The 17840-nt window shown below is 38.8% G+C and overlaps 1 protein-coding gene and 2 long non-coding RNA genes across 10 annotated transcripts in view; 1 reads left to right on the top strand and 2 right to left on the bottom strand.

The window, feature by feature from the left end:
- LOC145470705 (uncharacterized) overlaps nt 1-12113 on the bottom strand; it is a 102215-nt gene extending 90102 nt beyond the window's left edge. For 4 of the 8 annotated variants that reach the window (XM_081454521.1, XM_081454526.1, XM_081454520.1 and 1 more), the window contains exons 1-7: nt 10458-12113; nt 8794-8867; nt 8568-8623; nt 4698-4771; nt 4470-4525; nt 606-679; nt 378-433 (exon numbers count right to left, since the gene is read on the bottom strand). The gene's annotated coding sequence lies outside the window, so the exon portion shown is untranslated. Of the gene's footprint in view, nt 1-377; nt 434-605; nt 680-2335; nt 4526-4697; nt 4772-6435; nt 6462-8567; nt 8624-8793; nt 8868-10457 lie in introns of those variants that run through there. The other 4 variants (XM_081454522.1, XM_081454528.1, XM_081454524.1 and 1 more) reach the window with 4 other exon arrangements.
- LOC145470734 (uncharacterized) overlaps nt 1-17840 on the top strand; it is a 258742-nt gene that overhangs the window by 196059 nt on the left and 44843 nt on the right. The window lies entirely within an intron of this gene.
- The window catches only part of LOC145470196 (uncharacterized), a 2111-nt gene continuing 730 nt past the window's right edge, over nt 16460-17840 (bottom strand). The window contains exon 2 of the long non-coding RNA XR_014042452.1: nt 16460-17840. This exon is cut by the window's right edge and continues 74 nt beyond it. This is a non-coding gene — a long non-coding RNA (uncharacterized LOC145470196).

Raw genomic sequence — 17840 nt, 5'->3', positions numbered from 1 at the left:
TTAGAAATTACATATCCTGCTGAGGTTCTAGTTCATCAAATATAATACCCTCCAAAAACTTCATGTTTCACAATTGCGTTCAGTGCCTTACAGCGATCAGATCTAATCCTCTTCAGAACAACAACAACGCAAAATTATGCGAAGACCCATCAACACAATTTTTTGTCACTAAAAAGAATTCCCTCAGCTCGTAGAAATAGAATATACACCAGTAAGGAGAATTTGTGTGTCACATCAGGACAGTATAAAAACCACTCACTAAAAAACTTGGTGAGCACATTATAATGGCAAAGGTTACGTTTTTTTGCCGGTTTGTTTACTGCGGGAAATTACCAACTAAAATTAAAATGTCTCTGAACAACAAACGTGTAAAATACCTTGAACAGACTTGGTTTTGCTGAATTGTTGTCCTGTTTCTTCAAATGATCAAAATCTGTAATAACAATCCAATGAACATTGACGTTAATACAACCTTCCTACTTTGGATAAATAGTTTTTTCCTTAGACTTTTTACAATGTTAACAACAAACATCAGACGAACTATTTATTCAGGCAATCGAAACGTGAATCTGTTACCACCTTGTTATCAAATGACAAAGTCCTACCTTCTGATGTTTCGGCTCAAGTCAGCACCACAAAGGAATCGCCACTTCCTCCTTGTTATTTCTTTACCAAGCACCTGTGAATAAATCAGAAAGCTTCGACGTCAGATTGAAGGAAACGGAAAGAGCCTATAAAGTGACATGCATTCTTCTTACTACAATCTTCGTCAGAATCAAATAAGAAATAAAACCACCCCTTCCCCGAATCAGAAATCAACGATGAACTGGCGCTAAACCCAAAACGAGGCATTTTTTTTCCCATCATTGAAATTGTCCAAGATTGTAAATTTTAGTGACACTGTGACAATCATCTCTATGTTGCGTTTATATAGAGAGAAGTGATTTGCCGCAGTGACCAGGACCTCACGTGTCTCAAACACGAACAGTGTATCATTCCGTGCCAATTGAATTTCCTGAAACAAATTTATCTTCAACTCTAAGTTTGTGTCTTGTCGCTGTGTAGGTAGGTTCGATTACCAGCCGCTTTTCGAGGAACAAAGACCGACTCGAAACTGATAGCGGCGGCAATCAACCTTAGTCTATAAGCATATTTTATATTTTTGAAGACCACACTGTAAATTACATTGACGAAATGAAACTGCCTCAGAAAATAGAATGTTTTAGTAGGAAGTAACAATTCTAAAACACACGTTTTTATACTCTTACATATTATAAGTTCAGCAATAGAAAATGAAGGTAAAAATGTGCAAGCGACGGGTTACCTGATGTCGCCAAAATACGGGATTGACAATGAAGGCTTAGAAATCACGAGCTGACCACAAGACAAAAACCTAATAAAGGGTCGACTTGAACTAGACTGAAGTAGACTTCTAGAATTTCCCTTCACTAAATGCAACATTCCGTCACAACAAGGATCGATTTTACTTATATTCTCTCCCCTTTCTGTTATTTTTGATTTCATTTTCATTGCTTTATGTGGCTGTTGTTAATAGGAACCCCTCCCGCCAAAAAAACAAACAAACAAACAACATTTGAATAGTGTCGATTTCCGGCCCTATTTTGTAGCTTCATAAGAATTGTAAACTTTCTGTTTCGCACTTGCTTACAATTAATTTGCCCATTTTCGTTTTGTTCAGTACCTTACAGTGATCAGATCTAATCTCTCCTTACATCAACAACGCAAAATCAAGCGAGCAGGTCGGCTGAAATAAGGAATTGCCATCGACACCATTATTTTGTTACTGAAACAAATTCTCTCAGTTCGTACCATAAGAAATACATATACACCAGTAAGGAGAATTTGCGTGTCACATTAGGGCAGAACCAAAACTAACTAATTACAACCGTTCGTACTTCTATCTATTGCTTTCTGACTAAAAGAACTTGTTGAGCAAGTTATAATGCCGGAGTTTTCTTCGCCGGTTTGTTTGCTACGGGAAATCATCTAATGTCCATTGCACAGTAGCGGAAAAGTGCGAGCTTTCATAAGGAGAAGTTTCGCAGCGACTAAAACCTACAACTGCCAGTTTTCTTAGACAGGTCTTTTTCGACAGAGAAATTGATCTTCTTTACGGTACTGAGAATTCAAAGACTTCGTCGGAATTTCTCGTTTTGATTGCAAAGATCAGACACGCGAGATCTCTCGAGTTCGTAAACCTTGGCAGTTTCCTTGCTACCTTTGTTTTAATTCGTATTTTCTTAGACCTAAATATGCTAAGAAAAACGCAATTTATGCAATGATATGAAGACATGTATGTATGTACTGCACTTACAACTGTCCTGTATGGCGGAATCTAAGAGTGTCCCAGAAATTCTGAAGTTCACTTCGTTCTTTGTGTAATGCCGTGAATCCAAATTGTAAAGCAAACGAGATTGAAAACTTAATCAATAGAATGTGTTCTGTGAAGCGTTATTTGATCTGCCCACATTTCGAAGTCTACAAAAAAGATCACTTGTCATTTTAGAATGCTTGGATTAACAAAGAGGTCAACATATGAAGTGATCATCACTATAATTAGCTTTTTATCGTGACTTCCCTTCCTCATGTTTAAGCCAAAGAAATAATGACTTGTTTTTCACTGCTTTATCAGTGTTCCTAAAAGTTACTAGTAGCAAAAAAGTAGGGTTGGACAAAAAAGTAAAAACGAAAACATGGTCTTTAGTAAACCGCTCGATGTATCCGTTGCGACAACTACTTCAGTCTTCATCTTATATATTGTCAGATCACCATCTTATTTCTCACAACGTATATCGGAGAAGGAAATAACAGTGATGGCAAAGAAAGCCTAAAACGGCAGAGATCACCAAAAATCACAACGGACACACAAGAAATGAGTAAGTTTTGTTAATCTTATATGTAAAATGTTCGTATTTCGGAATATTTAGCGTTCTAAATCGACCGTATTTCGTTCCCCATACCGCTACTTTCCCTTATAAAGCGTTCAAATTCTCCACGGCTCCTCATGTAATCTAACACTGCGTCAGTTCAGACTCGACTCGGGAAGAAGTTTCTCAAGAACTTCTTTTCGCCGAATTTTTACTCGTAATCGATAGGAAAATGCTTAGTCAGATATTTCTTGTTGATTTTGAGTTAGGTTGAGACAGAGAAATGGCTTTAGTGTTTTAGTGGATGTTCATGAAATGACCATAAATTGAAAAGTTCTATGTAAACAATACGTCAGCAGAGAAAAAATATTGAAGTCCCACACATTTTATGTGTTCTTTTTTTTTTTTGAGAACCTTATTGATTGCTCTCACTAAGGGAATAAAATATTCTGACCCACTGTTTTTTGCCTAATCATTTACTCCCCAAACCCAACATTTGTGCTAAGTTTGAGCGAAACCGGTGATTTGAGCTGTATCACCTCCTGCCTGGTTCGCCTGGTTTTCTCGTGGACACACTCTTAATAAATGTAGTCTACGATAAAAATACAATTTGAGCGAGGTTTTCCACAGGCCGCTTTTTCAGATTTCTAATGGGAAGTAACCTTAGTTTAACCTTAAAGACAGTTTCACGACGTATCTCAGTAAAGTCAAGTGTACAGGTCTAGGGAATTTTTAAACTGATCACTCATGCCAACAATCATAAGAACTCCTTGGAGAAGTCCACGAGAGATAATTTGTTTGCTTTCAAAGGACAATGTGTCAGTGATTGTATGACTGCCTGAGCAATGTTAACATTTGATGGTTTTGAACGAGACCGCGAAACAAGCGATATTCATTAAAGTTCAACTCAATAATGGACACGTTCCCGGCCAAGTATTTGCAGTAATCGCGGCGGTTTAATTGTATAACATAGCAACAAGAGGACTTCATTGAGAGATCGGTTTGTTTTGCTTTTCGCAGTGACCTTTGTACGACAAACATTTACTATGGTAGTTTTGCAGTTGACTATAGGGATGGAAAGAGAACCTTCTTTGGAACAAATTCGCTTGGATTGCTATTTGATTTATCTTGAAGTTCGGCCGCAAAACATTCGCTGCCAAGAAGTGTATTGCCGATTTTTATGTTACTTTGCCATATCCCAAAATTAGAAATTACATATCCTGCTGAGGTTCTAGTTCATCAAATATAATACCCTCCAAAAACTTCATGTTTCACAATTGCGTTCAGTGCCTTACGGCGATCAGATCTAATCCTCTTCAGAACAACGACAACGCAAAATTATGCGAAGACCCATCAACACAATTTTTTGTCACTAAAAAGAATTCTCTCTGTTCGTAGAAATAGAATATACACCAGTAAGGAGAATTTGTGTGTCACATCAGGACAGTATAAAAACGATTGACTAAAAAACTTGGTGAGCACGTTATAACGGCAGAGGTTACGTTTTTTTGCCGGTTTGTTTACTGCGGGAAATTACCAACTAAAATTAAAATGTCTCTGAACAACAAACGTGTAAAATACCTGAAACAGACTTGGTTTTGCTGAATTGTTGTCCTGTTTCTTCAAATGATCAAAATCTGCAATAACAATCCAATGAACATTGACGTTAATACAACCTTCCTACTTTGGGTAAGTAGTTTTTTCCTTAGACTTTTTATAGTGTTAACAACAAACATCAGACGAACTATTTATTCAGGCAATCGAAACGTGAATCTGTTACCACCTTGTTATCAAATGACAAAGTCCTACCTTCTGATGTTTCGGCTCAAGTCAGCACCACAAAGGAATCGCCACTTCCTCCTTGTTATTTCTTTACCAAGCACCTGTGAATAAATCAGAAAGCTTCGACGTCAGATTGAAGGAAACGGAAAGAGCCTATAAAGTGACATGCATTCTTCTTACTACAATCTTCGTCAGAATCAAATAAGAAATAAAACCACCCCTTCCCCGAATCAGAAATCAACGATGAACTGGCGCTAAACCCAAAACGAGGCATTTTTTTTCCCATCATTGAAATTGTCCAAGATTGTAAATTTTTTGCCCTTAGTGACGCTGTGATAGTCGTCTCTATGTTGTGCTTATATAGAGAGAAGTGATTTGCCGCAGTGATCAGTACCTCACGTGTCTCAAACACGTACAGTGTATCATTCCGTGCCAATTGAATTTCCTGAAACAAATTTATCTTCAACCCTAAGTTTGTGTGTTGTCGCTGTGTAGGTAGGCTCGATTACCAGCCGCTTTTCGGGGAACAAAGACCGACTCGAAACTGATAGCGGCGGCAATCAACCTTAGTCTATAAGCATATTTTATATTTTTGAAGACCACACTGTAAATTACATTGACGAAATGAAACTGCCTCAGAAAATGGAATGTTTTAGTAGGAAGTAACAATTCTAAAACACACGTTTTTATACTCTTACATATTATAAGTTCAGCAATAGAAAATGAAAGTAAAACTGTACGAGCGACGGGTTTCCTGATGTCGCCAAAATACGGGATTGACAATGAAGGCTTAGAAATCACGAGCTGACCACGAGACATAAACCTAATAAAGGGTCAACTTGAACTAGACTGAAGTAGACTTCTAGAATTTCCCTTCACTAAATGTAACATTCCGTCACAACAACAATCGATTTCAATTATATTTTCTCCCCTTTCTGTTATTTTTGATTTCATTTTCATTGCTTTATGTGGCTGTTGTTAATAGGAACCCCTCCCGCCAAAAAAACAAACAAACAAACAACATTTGAATAGTGTCGATTTCCGGCCCTATTTTGTAGCTTCATAAGAATTGTAAACTTTCTGTTTCGCACTTGCTTACAATTAATTTGCCCATTTTCGTTTTGTTCAGTACCTTACAGTGATCAGATCTAATCTCTCCTTACATCAACAACGCAAAATCAAGCGAGCAGGTCGGCTGAAATAAGGAATTGCCATCGACACCATTATTTTGTTACTGAAACAAATTCTCTCAGTTCGTACCATAAGAAATACATATACACCAGTAAGGAGAATTTGCGTGTCACATTAGGGCAGAACCAAAACTAACTAATTACAACCGTTCGTACTTCTATCTATTGCTTTCTGACTAAAAGAACTTGTTGAGCAAGTTATAATGCCGGAGTTTTCTTCGCCGGTTTGTTTGCTACGGGAAATCATCTAATGTCCATTGCACAGTAGCGGAAAAGTGCGAGCTTTCATAAGGAGAAGTTTCGCAGCGACTAAAACCTACAACTGCCAGTTTTCTTAGACAGGTCTTTTTCGACAGAGAAATTGATCTTCTTTACGGTACTGAGAATTCAAAGACTTCGTCGGAATTTCTCGTTTTGATTGCAAAGATCAGACACGCGAGATCTCTCGAGTTCGTAAACCTTGGCAGTTTCCTTGCTACCTTTGTTTTAATTCGTATTTTCTTAGACCTAAATATGCTAAGAAAAACGCAATTTATGCAATGATATGGAGACATGTATGTATGTACTGTACTTACAACTGTCCTGTATGGCGGAATCTAAGAGTGTCCCAGAAATTCTGAAGTTCACTTCGTTCTTTGTGTAATGCCGTGAATCCAAATTGTAAAGCAAACGAGATTGAAAACTTAATCAATAGAATGTGTTCTGTGAAGCGTTATTTGATCTGCCCACATTCTGAAGTCTACAAAAAAGATGACTTGTCATCTCAGAATGCTTGGGATTAACAAAGAGGTCAACATATGAAGTGATCATCACTGTAATTAGCTTTTTATCGTGACTTCCCTTCCTCATGGTTAAACCAAAGAAATAATGACTTGTTTTTCACTGTTTTATCAGTGTTCCTAAAAGTTACTAGTAGCAAAAAAGTAGGGTTGGATAAAAAAGTAAAAACGAAAACACGGTCTTTAGTAAACCGCTCGATGCATCCGTTGCGACAACTACTTCAGTCTTCATCTTATATATTGTCAGATCACCATCTTATTTCTCACAACGTATATCGGAGAAGGAAATAACAGTGATGGCAAAGAAAGCCTAAAACGGCAGAGATCACCAAAAATCACAACGGACACACAAGAAATGAGTAAGTTTTATTAATCTTATAAGTAAAATGTTCGTATTTCGGAATATTTAGCGTTCTAAATCGACCGTATTTCGTTCCCCATACCGCTACTTTCCCTTATAAAGCGTTCGAATTCTCCACGGCTCCTCATGTAATCTAACACTGCGTCAGTTCAGACTCGACTCGGGAAGAAGTTTCTCAAGAACTTCTTTTCGCCGAATTTTTACTCGTAATCGATAGGAAAATGCTTAGTCAGATATTTCTTGTTGATTTTGAGTTAGGTTGAGACAGAGAAATGGCTTTAGTGTTTTAGTGGATGTTCATGAAATGACCATAAATTGAAAAGTTCTATGTAAACAATACGCCAGCAGAGAAAAAATATTGAAGTCCCAAACATTTCATGTGTTTTTTTTTTTTGAGAACCTTATTGACTGCTCTCACTAAGGGAATAAAATATTCTGACCCACTGTTTTTTGCCTAATCATTTACTCCCCAAACCCAACATTTGTGCTAAGTTTGAGCGAAACCGGTGATTTGAGCTGTATCACCTCCTGCCTGGTTCGCCTGGTTTTCTCGTGGACACACTCTTAATAAATGTAGTTTACGATAAAAATACAATTTGAGCGAGGTTTTCCACAGGCCGCTTTTTCAGATTTCTAATGGGAAGTAACCTTAGTTTAACCTTATAGATAGTTTCACGACGTATCTCGGTAAAGTCAAGTGTACAGGTCTAGAGAATTTTTAAACTGATCACGCCTACCAACAATCATAAGAACTCCTTGGAGAGGTCCACGAGAGATAATTTGTTTGCTTTCAAAGGACAATGTGTCAGTGATTGTATGACTGCCTGAGCAATGTTAACATTTGATGGTTTTGAACGAGACCGCGAAACAAGCGATATTCATTAAAGTTCAACTCAATAATGGACACGTTCCCGGCCAAGTATTTGCAGTAATCGCGGCGGTTTAATTGTATAACATAGCAACAAGAGGACTTCATTGAGAGATCGGTTTGTTTTGCTTTTCGCAGTGACCTTTGTACGACAAACATTTACTATGGTAGTTTTGCAGTTGACTATAGGGATGGAAAGAGAACCTTCTTTGGAACAAAATCGCTTAGATTGCTATTTGATTTATCTTGAAGTTCGGCCGCAAAACATTCGCTGCCAAGAAGTGTATTGCCGATTTTTATGTTACTTTGCCATATCCCAAAATTAGAAATTACATATCCTGCTGAGGTTCTAGTTCATCAAATATAATACCCTCCAAAAACTTCATGTTTCACAATTGCGTTCAGTGCCTTACAGCGATCAGATCTAATCCTCTTCAGAACAACGACAACGCAAAATTATGCGAAGACCCATCAACACAATTTTTTGTCACTAAAAAGAATTCCCTCAGTTCGTAGAAATAGAATATACACCAGTAAGGAGAATTTGTGTGTCACATCAGGACAGTATAAAAACGATTGACTAAAAAACTTGGTGAGCACGTTATAATGGCAGAGGTTACGTTTTTTTGCCGGTTTGTTTACTGCGGGAAATTACCAACTAAAATTAAAATGCCTCTGAACAACAAACGTGTTAAATACCTGGAACAGACTTGGTTTTGCTGAATTGTTGTCCTGTTTCTTCAAATGATCAAAATCTGTAATAACAATCCAATGAACATTGACGTTAATACAACCTTCCTACTTTGGATAAATAGTTTTTTCCTTAGACTTTTTACAGTGTTAACAACAACTCAGACGAACTATTTATTCAGGCAATCGAAACGTGAATCTGTTACCACCTTGTTATCAAATGACAAAGTCCTACCTTCTGATGTTTCGGCTCAAGTCAGCACCACAAAGGAATCGCCACTTCCTCCTTGTTATTTCTTTACCAAGCACCTGTGAATAAATCAGAAAGCTTCGACGTCAGATTGAAGGAAACGGAAAGAGCCTATAAGAGTGACATGCATTTTTCCTACGACAATCCTGGTCAGAATAAAATAAGAAATAAAACCACCCCTCCCCACGAATCAAAAATCAACGATAGACCGGCGCTAAACCCAAAAAGAGCCATTTCTTTCCCATCATTGAAATTGTCCAAGATTGTAAATTTTTTACCCTTAGTGACACTGTGACAATGATCTCTATGTTGTGCTTATATAGAGAGAATTGATTTTCCGCAGTGATCAGTACCTCACGTGTCTTAAACGCGTACAGTGTATCCTTCCTTGCCAATTGAATTTCCTGAAACAACTTGATCTTCAACTCTAAGTTTGTGTGTTGTCGCTGTGTAGGTTGGCTCGATCACCAGCCGCTTTTTGAGGAACAAAGACCGACTCGAGACTGATAGCGGCGGCAATCAACCTTAGTCTATAAGCATATTTTGCGTTTTTGAAGACCACACTGTAAATTACATTGACGAAATGAAACTGCCTCAGAAAATGGAATGTTTCAGTAGGAAGTAACAATTCTAAAACACACATTTTTATACTCTTACATTTTATAAGTTCAGCAATAGAAAATGAAAGTAAAAATGTGCGAGCGACGGGTTACCTGATGTCGCCAAAATACGGGATTGACAATGATGGCTTAGAAATCACGAGCTGACCACAAGACATAAACCTAATAAAGGGTCAACTTGAACTAGACTGAAGTAGACTTCTAGAATTTCCCTTCACTAAATGTAACATTCCCTCACGACAAGAATCGATTTCCCTTATATTTTCTCCCCTTTCTGTTATGTTTGATTTCATTTTCATTGCTTTATGTGGCTGTTGTTAACACGACCCCCTCCCGCCAAAAAAAACAACAACATTTGAATACTGTCGATTTCCGGTCCTAGCTTCAAAAGAACTGTAAACTTTCTGTTTCGCCCTTACTTACGATTAATTTACCTATTTTCGTTTTGTTCAGTATGTTACAGTGATCAGATCTAATCTCTCCCTACAACAACAGTGCAAAATTAAGCGAGCAGGTCGGCTGAAATAAGGAATTGCCATTGACGCAATTATTTTGTTACTGAAAGAAATTCTCTCAGTTCGTACTATAAGAAATACATATACACCAGTAAGGAGAATTTGCGTGTCGCGTTAGGGCAGAACCAGAACTAACTTATTACAACCAATCGCACGTACTTCAATCCATTGCTTTTTGACTAAAAAACTTGGTGAGCAAGTTCTAATGGCGGAGTTTTCTTCGCCGGTTTGTTTGCTACGGGAAATCATCAAATTTCCATTGCACATTAGTGGAAAAGAGCGAGCTTGCATAATGAGAAGTATCACAGCGACTAAAACCTACAACTGGCAATTTTCTTAGACAGATCTTTTTCGACAGAGAAATTGATCTTCTTTACGGCACTGAGAATTCAAAGACTTCGCCGGAATTTCTCGTTTTGATTGCAAAGATCAGACACACGAGATCTCGCGAGTTCGTCATTAAACCTTGGCATTTTCCTTGTCATGGAGACATGTATGTATGTACTGTACTTACAACTGTCCTGTATGGCGGAATCTAAGACCGTGCCAGAAATTCTGAAGTTCACTTCGTTCTTTGGGTAATGCCGTGAATCCAAATTGTAAAGCAAACGAGATTGAAAAATTTGATCAATAGAATGTGCTCTGTGAAGCGTTATTTGATCTGCCCTCATTCCGAAGTCCACAAAAAGATGACTTGTCATTTTAGAATGCTTTGATTAACAAAGAGGTCAACATATGAAGTGATCATCACTATAATTAGCTTTTTTATTATGACTTCCCTTCCTCATGTTTAAGCCAAAGAAATAATGACTTGTTTTCACCGCTTTAGCAGTGTTTCTAAAAGTTACTAGTAGCAAAAAAGTAGGGTTGAAGAAAAAGTAAAAACTAAAACACGGTCTTAGGAAAGCGCTCGATGTATCCGTTGCGGCAACTACTTCAGTCTCCACCTTAATGTCAGATCAACATCTTGTTTCTCACGACAAATATCGGAGTAGGGAATAACAGTGAAGGTAAAGAAAGCCTAGAACGATAGAGATCACCAAAAATCACAACGGACACACAAGAAATGAGTAAGTTTTATTAATCTTACGTGTAAAATGTTCATATTTCGGAATATTTAGCGTTCTAAATCGACCGTATTTCGTTCCCCATACTTTCCCTTATAAAGCATTCAAATTCTCAAAGGCTCCTCACGTAACCTAACACCGCATCAGTTCAGACTCGACTCGGGAAGAAGCTTCTCAAGTGCTTCTTTTCGCCGAATTTTTACACGTAATCGATAGGAAAATGCTTAGTTAGATATTTCTTGTTGATTTTGAGTTAGGTTGAGACAGAGAAATGGCTTTAGTGTTTTAGTGGATGTTCATGAAATGGCCATAAATCGTAAAGTTCTATGTAAACAATACGTCAGCAGAGAAAAAATATTGAAGTCCCCAAGCATTTTATGCTTTCCTTTTTTGGGAACTTTATTGATTGCTCCCACTAAGGTAATAAAAAAATTTGACCCACTGTCCTTTGCCCAATCAAATTCACTCCCCAAACCCAACATTAGTGCTAAGTTTGAGCGAAATCGGTGATTTGAGCTGTATCACCTCCTGCCTGGTTCGCCTGGTTTTCTCGTGGACACACTCTTAATAAATGTAGTTTACGATAAAAATACAATTTGAGCGAGGTTTTTCCAAGGACCGCCTTTTGAGATTTCTAATCGGAAGTAACCTTAATTTATTTTTCGCTTTTCTTGAGACGTGAGCTTGACACTCCCGTGACGTGAGGCAGAGGAGAGAGAGCCTGGGAACGAGAATGTATCCCATCATACACTAAAAGCACAATCTAAGATCAAGTGGTCAAAAGCAAGATGCCTTCAAAAATATGGCGGGTGTTGTGTTTTCCAAGGTAAGACATTTTGGCGTTTTTCTGTTTTTCTTGTTCTTATACTATCACTAGCAAAATGTATTCCTTTATATTGAAAACTAACTTGCAGCGTAAGGAAGCGTTTTTAGAAGGTAAATTCGAGCACATTAGCACTACATACCACAGTCAGTACATAAGCTACTAGATCATTAGGTTGGTCTTCATAGGAAATAGTCTTCAAGAGCAAATAGTTGTGCATATTTTTGAACTCTAAATTTTAGCAAAGTGTTGTAAAGGTAGATTCTGTCGATAAAATAATTTGTGTTAGTGTTGAAACGATTTCTGATAGATTACCTGATCTATTTTAAAAAGCCTCAGTGGACCATTTTCCAGATTGGGGAATACGAATTAATTTTATAAGTGATGTGTAAGCTGCCTCATGTGAGGAACTAGGCAAACTGACAACCGAAAATCATAGCACATTGTACTTAATGCAAAGACAACTCAATGCAGAGGATTTTTTACTGAAATGTTTAGAATTAGTTTGTTTTTTATTTTTCTTTTTTGAAAATTCATTATCAGGGGTTTCAATAAGATTTCTAGTGGGCGGGCATTGCACTTTGACAGCCAGGCAGAAAAAGTATAAGGCCCAAAGGGCCTTGCAAAGGTACGGGGCAGAAAATTTTGAAATTCTAGAATTGCACAGATGCTCGCAAGAGTTGTTTAATTCTCTGTTTACATATATATAAATCTTCACAAACACCAGCCACACATAAACGATCCTCATGAACTCATATATACTATCACAAATGAAGACAAACTGCACAATTTAGTTGCACACCTATATTTCGACTGCCTACAACAGTCTTCCTCAGGGTGAATGAGCTGTTACAACCGCACGCGTCATTCTACTTTTAAAAGTAACAACCTTGACAAACGCGCGCGCGTAACTAATCTACCGCGCGCGCCAACACAAGTACACGATAAGTTACGTGCGTCTTGAACGCCTGTTCTGAGCAAAGAAAAAATCATTGTCATTAAGCCCATAAGGGCGCAAAGTGTTCAGTTTATAGGCCCATTGGCCTTCTTTGTCCCTCAGTTCTTCCTCTCCATTCACTCGATCTATCAATTGAATCCTGACATCCCTCAAGCCATCATGTCCGTCCCCACAAAAGTGCTTATACAAGTCATCCTTCTTATTTGCACCAATGGAAAAGACGGAATCTCACTACTTTTTCAAGTTGCTGAACTTGTGCAAACGACGATTAAGTTACGAGCATCACAATCTTTTCTTGAGCGCTTGTAAAGAGGAGGCCGTTGTAGCGAAGGGGCTTCAAGTGAAGAAGAGGGCCAATAATGAAGTTGTGGGGGAGAATTTTTGTGCGGATTGGGACACGGTACTGCGAGATGCTTCAAATAAGCTTCAGGACTTGTTGGTTGATGAAACGGAGAATGTGAAACAAAGATTAGTGGAAGAGATTTCGAAGATTAAAGGAGTCATCGAGGAGCGTTTTGGTGGAGTGACATTGGGGACTATGGTAAGGAAAATATCTGATATTTGTGAAAAACTGAATGATACTTTACTGGAAAGAAGAATTAAGAAGTTGAGTGATTTGCGGGAAGGGGGTGATGTTCCGAGCGCTGTGAGTAATGACATTGTGGTTGACCACGGTCTCAGGGACAAGGGTGGAAATGTTACTGACCAAATTACTAGAGAACCCTCGAGAGAGGAGATCGGGAATTTTATTGCGAACATTAGGGAGGAAGTGAGTAACAGAGGGGATGTTGGAGAGAATAGTGGGGTCGTAGTTATCGAAGATTTAACACCAGAGGAAACTTTGGCGGGAGTGAACCCTCTACCTGTTGACTGCCCGTTATTGTTAATAGATGTGAGGGGAATTGAGAGTGATATTGATAGTGTATTATCAGCAGCACGGGGGGGTAATGAACGACAAGGTGTGGTGAACACCGAAGCTGTTACTACAAGTGGTGAGACGTCCGTGGGGAACATTACTCAAGTTGAAAGGGTTAACAATGGGACACCTCAAGGGAGGAATGGGATCGACGTGGGAGGTAGGATAGATACCGGAACGAATATTGTTGTAAATTTGTCAAAAAGAGTACTCACGGATGCTGAAGTATCACTTTTGTCGAAGGGTTTGAAGTTCTGCCCTACACCTGAAAGGATTGATGTTTATAACGTGAGAAAAGATATAAAGGAGTACATTAGACGAATCAGGTTAAGAGAGCTTTTTTATTCTGAAGAAGAGGTCGATGGGGATTTTTCAGAAATGCCCTCTTTTCGGAATCGGTCTAAATGGTGTCCGGAGAGGAACAGGGAGTTGGCTATAGAAGCTTACGGGGAGGCGCTTGAAAAGGCCATTTTATCGCATGATTTTACAGTTGCTCACCAGCGCAATCTCACAAGAGATGAACAGCGAGCATTAGAGAATTTGCAGGGTTACGATGACATAATTATAAAACAGGCGGACAAGGGGTCTACAGTGGTGGTCATGGATAAGGAAGCTTTTATTAATGAAGCTGAGCGACAGCTGAGTGATTCCGAAGTGTATACATCATTGGATAGGGATCCTACTCTGGACATTACTGATGAGATCAATGAAAAAGTGCGTGAGTGTTGGGGCAAAGGACATATTGATGATAAAACGAGGGATTACCTTTTAGTATCGGAGGATGCGAGACCGGGAAGGTTTTATTTGCTGCGGAAGCTACACAAGCCGGGTTGCCCAGGAAGACCAGTAATTTCGGGGTGCAGTACACCTACAGAAAGGATTTCAGAGTTTGTCGATAACAACTTAAGACCTTTGGTGCCGAAGATAAACTCATATGTCAAGGACACTAATGACTTTTTGAGGAAACTGGGTGAACTTCAGAGGTTACCGGAGGGTGCTATATTGTGTACAATTGATTTTGTGGGTTTGTACCCTCATATTCCACATGATGAAGGATTGGAGGCCTTGAAGGAATCATTTGTGACCTATGGAGGGATGGAGGAGGGGGAATGGGAGGGGTCACTAGGTGAGGATATTGCTACGTTTGCAGAGTTGGTTTTGAAGAGTGATAACTTTGAGTTTAATGGTAAGCATTACTTGCAAGAACGTGGGACAGCAATAGGGACGAAAATGGCTCCCTCTTATGCGAACATTTTCATGGATCGACTGGAGAAGCGACTGATTAGGGATGCGGAAGTTAAACCACAGGTGTGGTGGCGGTATATAGATGACGTATTTATCATATGGACAGATGGGGAAGAGACGCTAAAGCAGTTTTTGGCTTATTTGAATAATGCGCATAGGACTATCAAATTTACATCGAAGTGGTCCAGAGGGGACATTGATTTTTTGGATGTTAGGGTGGTGAACGAGTCGGGTAAATTAGAGACAGACGTGTTTGTGAAACCAACAGATAGTCACCAATACCTACATCACAGCTCGTGTCATCCTAGAGGTTGTAAGATGAGCATACCATACGCTCAGGCGTTGAGGTTGAGAAGAATCTGTTCGAAGTCGGAGTTTTTTGAAAAGCGGGTGAGGGACTTGAGTAATTTTTTGACTGCTAGAGGTTATAATAGACGCTTTGTGGAAAACCAAATTGGGAGGGTGCGTCGCTTGACGAGAGTGGAGGCGTTTACAGGTAAAGGATACTTGAGAAATGGAAGAACCCCCTTTGTGGTAACCTATCATCCTGGGTTGCCGAATATAAACAAGTTACCGCGGGACCTTCATCCAGTTTTGGAGTCTTCGGAAAGGTGTAAGAGAGCGATAGGGCAGGTGCCAATGGTGGCGTTCAGGAAACCGAAGAGTTTGGCGGACTATCTGGTTCGAGCAAAGGTAAGCAGAGGATGCAGAGAGGATACACAACGGGGGACTTCTCGGTGTGGGTCAAGAAGATGCGAAGTCTGCGAATATATCGATGAAAGTGACCACTTCGTGAGCTCACATACAGGAAGGAGATATTCCATTAATTATAGCCTCAATTGTAACTCAAGCAACGTAGTCTACTTGCTAACTTGCAGGAACTGTACGCTACAGTATGTTGGATCTACTGTAACGAAGTTTCACTTAAGGTTCAATAATCATAAGGCCAGAATGAAACGACATGGGAGATTGAATGGAACAGAGCAACAGAAGGATGACTTCTTGTATAAGCACTTTTGTGGGGACGGACATGATGGCTTGAGGGATGTCAGGATTCAATTGATAGATCGAGTGAATGGAGAGGAAGAACTGAGGGACAAAGAAGGCCAATGGGCCTATAAACTGAACACTTTGCGCCCTTATGGGCTTAATGACAATGATTTTTTCTTTGCTCAGAACAGGCGTTCAAGACGCACGTAACTTATCGTGTACTTGTGTTGGCGCGCGCGGTAGATTAGTTACGCGCGCGCGTTTGTCAAGGTTGTTACTTTTAAAAGTAGAATGACGCGTGCGGTTGTAACAGCTCATTCACCCTGAGGAAGACTGTTGTAGGCAGTCGAAATATAGGTGTGCAACTAAATTGTGCAGTTTGTCTTCATTTGTGATAGTATATATATATATATATATATATATATATATATATATATATATAGACAATTGTGGAAAACGAGGACGGACAACTTCGAGCGAAAAAAAAATATATATACAGTAAAAAATCTAAGAAATCTAAAAAAAAGTTTAAAAATTTAATAAAAATAAACGTTTCGGTCAAAGACCTTCATCAGTTGCAGTGCAAGTGAATAATAAATTACAATAACCTTAAATAAGTTTACAGTATAAAAAATGACATCATATTACAAAGATGATTACATAACAGGGCGTGGTAACACATGAAAACGAAAAAATTAACCAATGATAAACAATCGGTGATTACTAAGCGAGATACTATGACAATGCGGTACAAAACTCAAAAGACACAAACCAAATAAGAATAAATAATCGAATATAATACAAATAAGATTAATATCAAAAAAGTAACGCGATTCGTCGAGTCAGCCGAAAGTGTGAAGGGACCCGCGTGTAAAATATTCAATGTTCAAAAAAGGCGGTCCCAAAATCCCCAAGCAAAGCCCTTGAAACTATGCCGCGGCAAGGCACAACAGGCGCCCTAAACAGGGCCCTTAAACAACAATAATGTAATAAATTCCCCGATGGGGGCCCCTGAGAAAACCTAGCGCTAACAAAGCTAACAAGATCCAAGGTCAGGGCCTTTGAACACCTGAACTAAGATAACCGCCAAATTTGCAAGTTATTTTTGCGCTAATTGTAGTTTATTCTTTTTTTCGAGTGGAATTCCTGACGTTTGTTCAAGCCAAAAGGTGCCAGAGAGAACAACTGTGCACTCCAATATGCCTCTTTAGTGATTAAAAGCTTTTCGATGTTACTTGTATTGTTTGCATTTATCTGCACTTGATCAATACACTGGAAAGAAAAGTCGTTTAAGTCGTGCGGTGTTCTGTTGAAATGCACCGCTACCTCACAAGTCTTTTTCTTGGTCAGCATAGCAGACTTGTGGTTGCGAAATCTAACTCTAAAATCTGTTGTTGTAGAGCCAATGTATTGTAAGTTACATTTCTTACACGAAGCCAAATAAATGATATTTTTTGAATCACAGGAAAGTTTCAATCGTATCTTATAGCTCTTGCCTGTTTGAAAACTTTGGAAAGAATTTGATTCAACAAAGTAGTTGCGACAGAGATCACATCTTGTTCTTTTGCATTTAAAGCAACCCTTAACCTCAACAACCTCTTCAACCTCAGTGTTAGAGCCATAACGAGATGGCGCTAACAACTCCTTAAGGTTTTTAGATCTTCGAAAAGAGGCTATGATGGAATTTGGCGGAAAAAATTCTTTTAATTTGGGGTTGGATTCCAAAATACCTAGGTGTTTTCTGATGATGCGACCAACATCAGGTAAATTTGGATTAAATGTTGTTACAAATGGAAACAATTTCTTCTCAGCTTTGGCACGAGTTCTAAGTAAGTCAGTTCTAGATGTAGTTAAGGCTTTAGAAAATTGATCTTCCACTAGTTTTGTGGGATAACCCT

This window comes from Orbicella franksi, chromosome 15 (assembly GCF_964199315.1).
Source record: "Orbicella franksi chromosome 15, jaOrbFran1.1, whole genome shotgun sequence".
Taxonomy (NCBI): Eukaryota; Metazoa; Cnidaria; class Anthozoa; order Scleractinia; family Merulinidae; genus Orbicella; species Orbicella franksi.
This window is presented reverse-complemented; position numbering and strand designations above follow the sequence as displayed.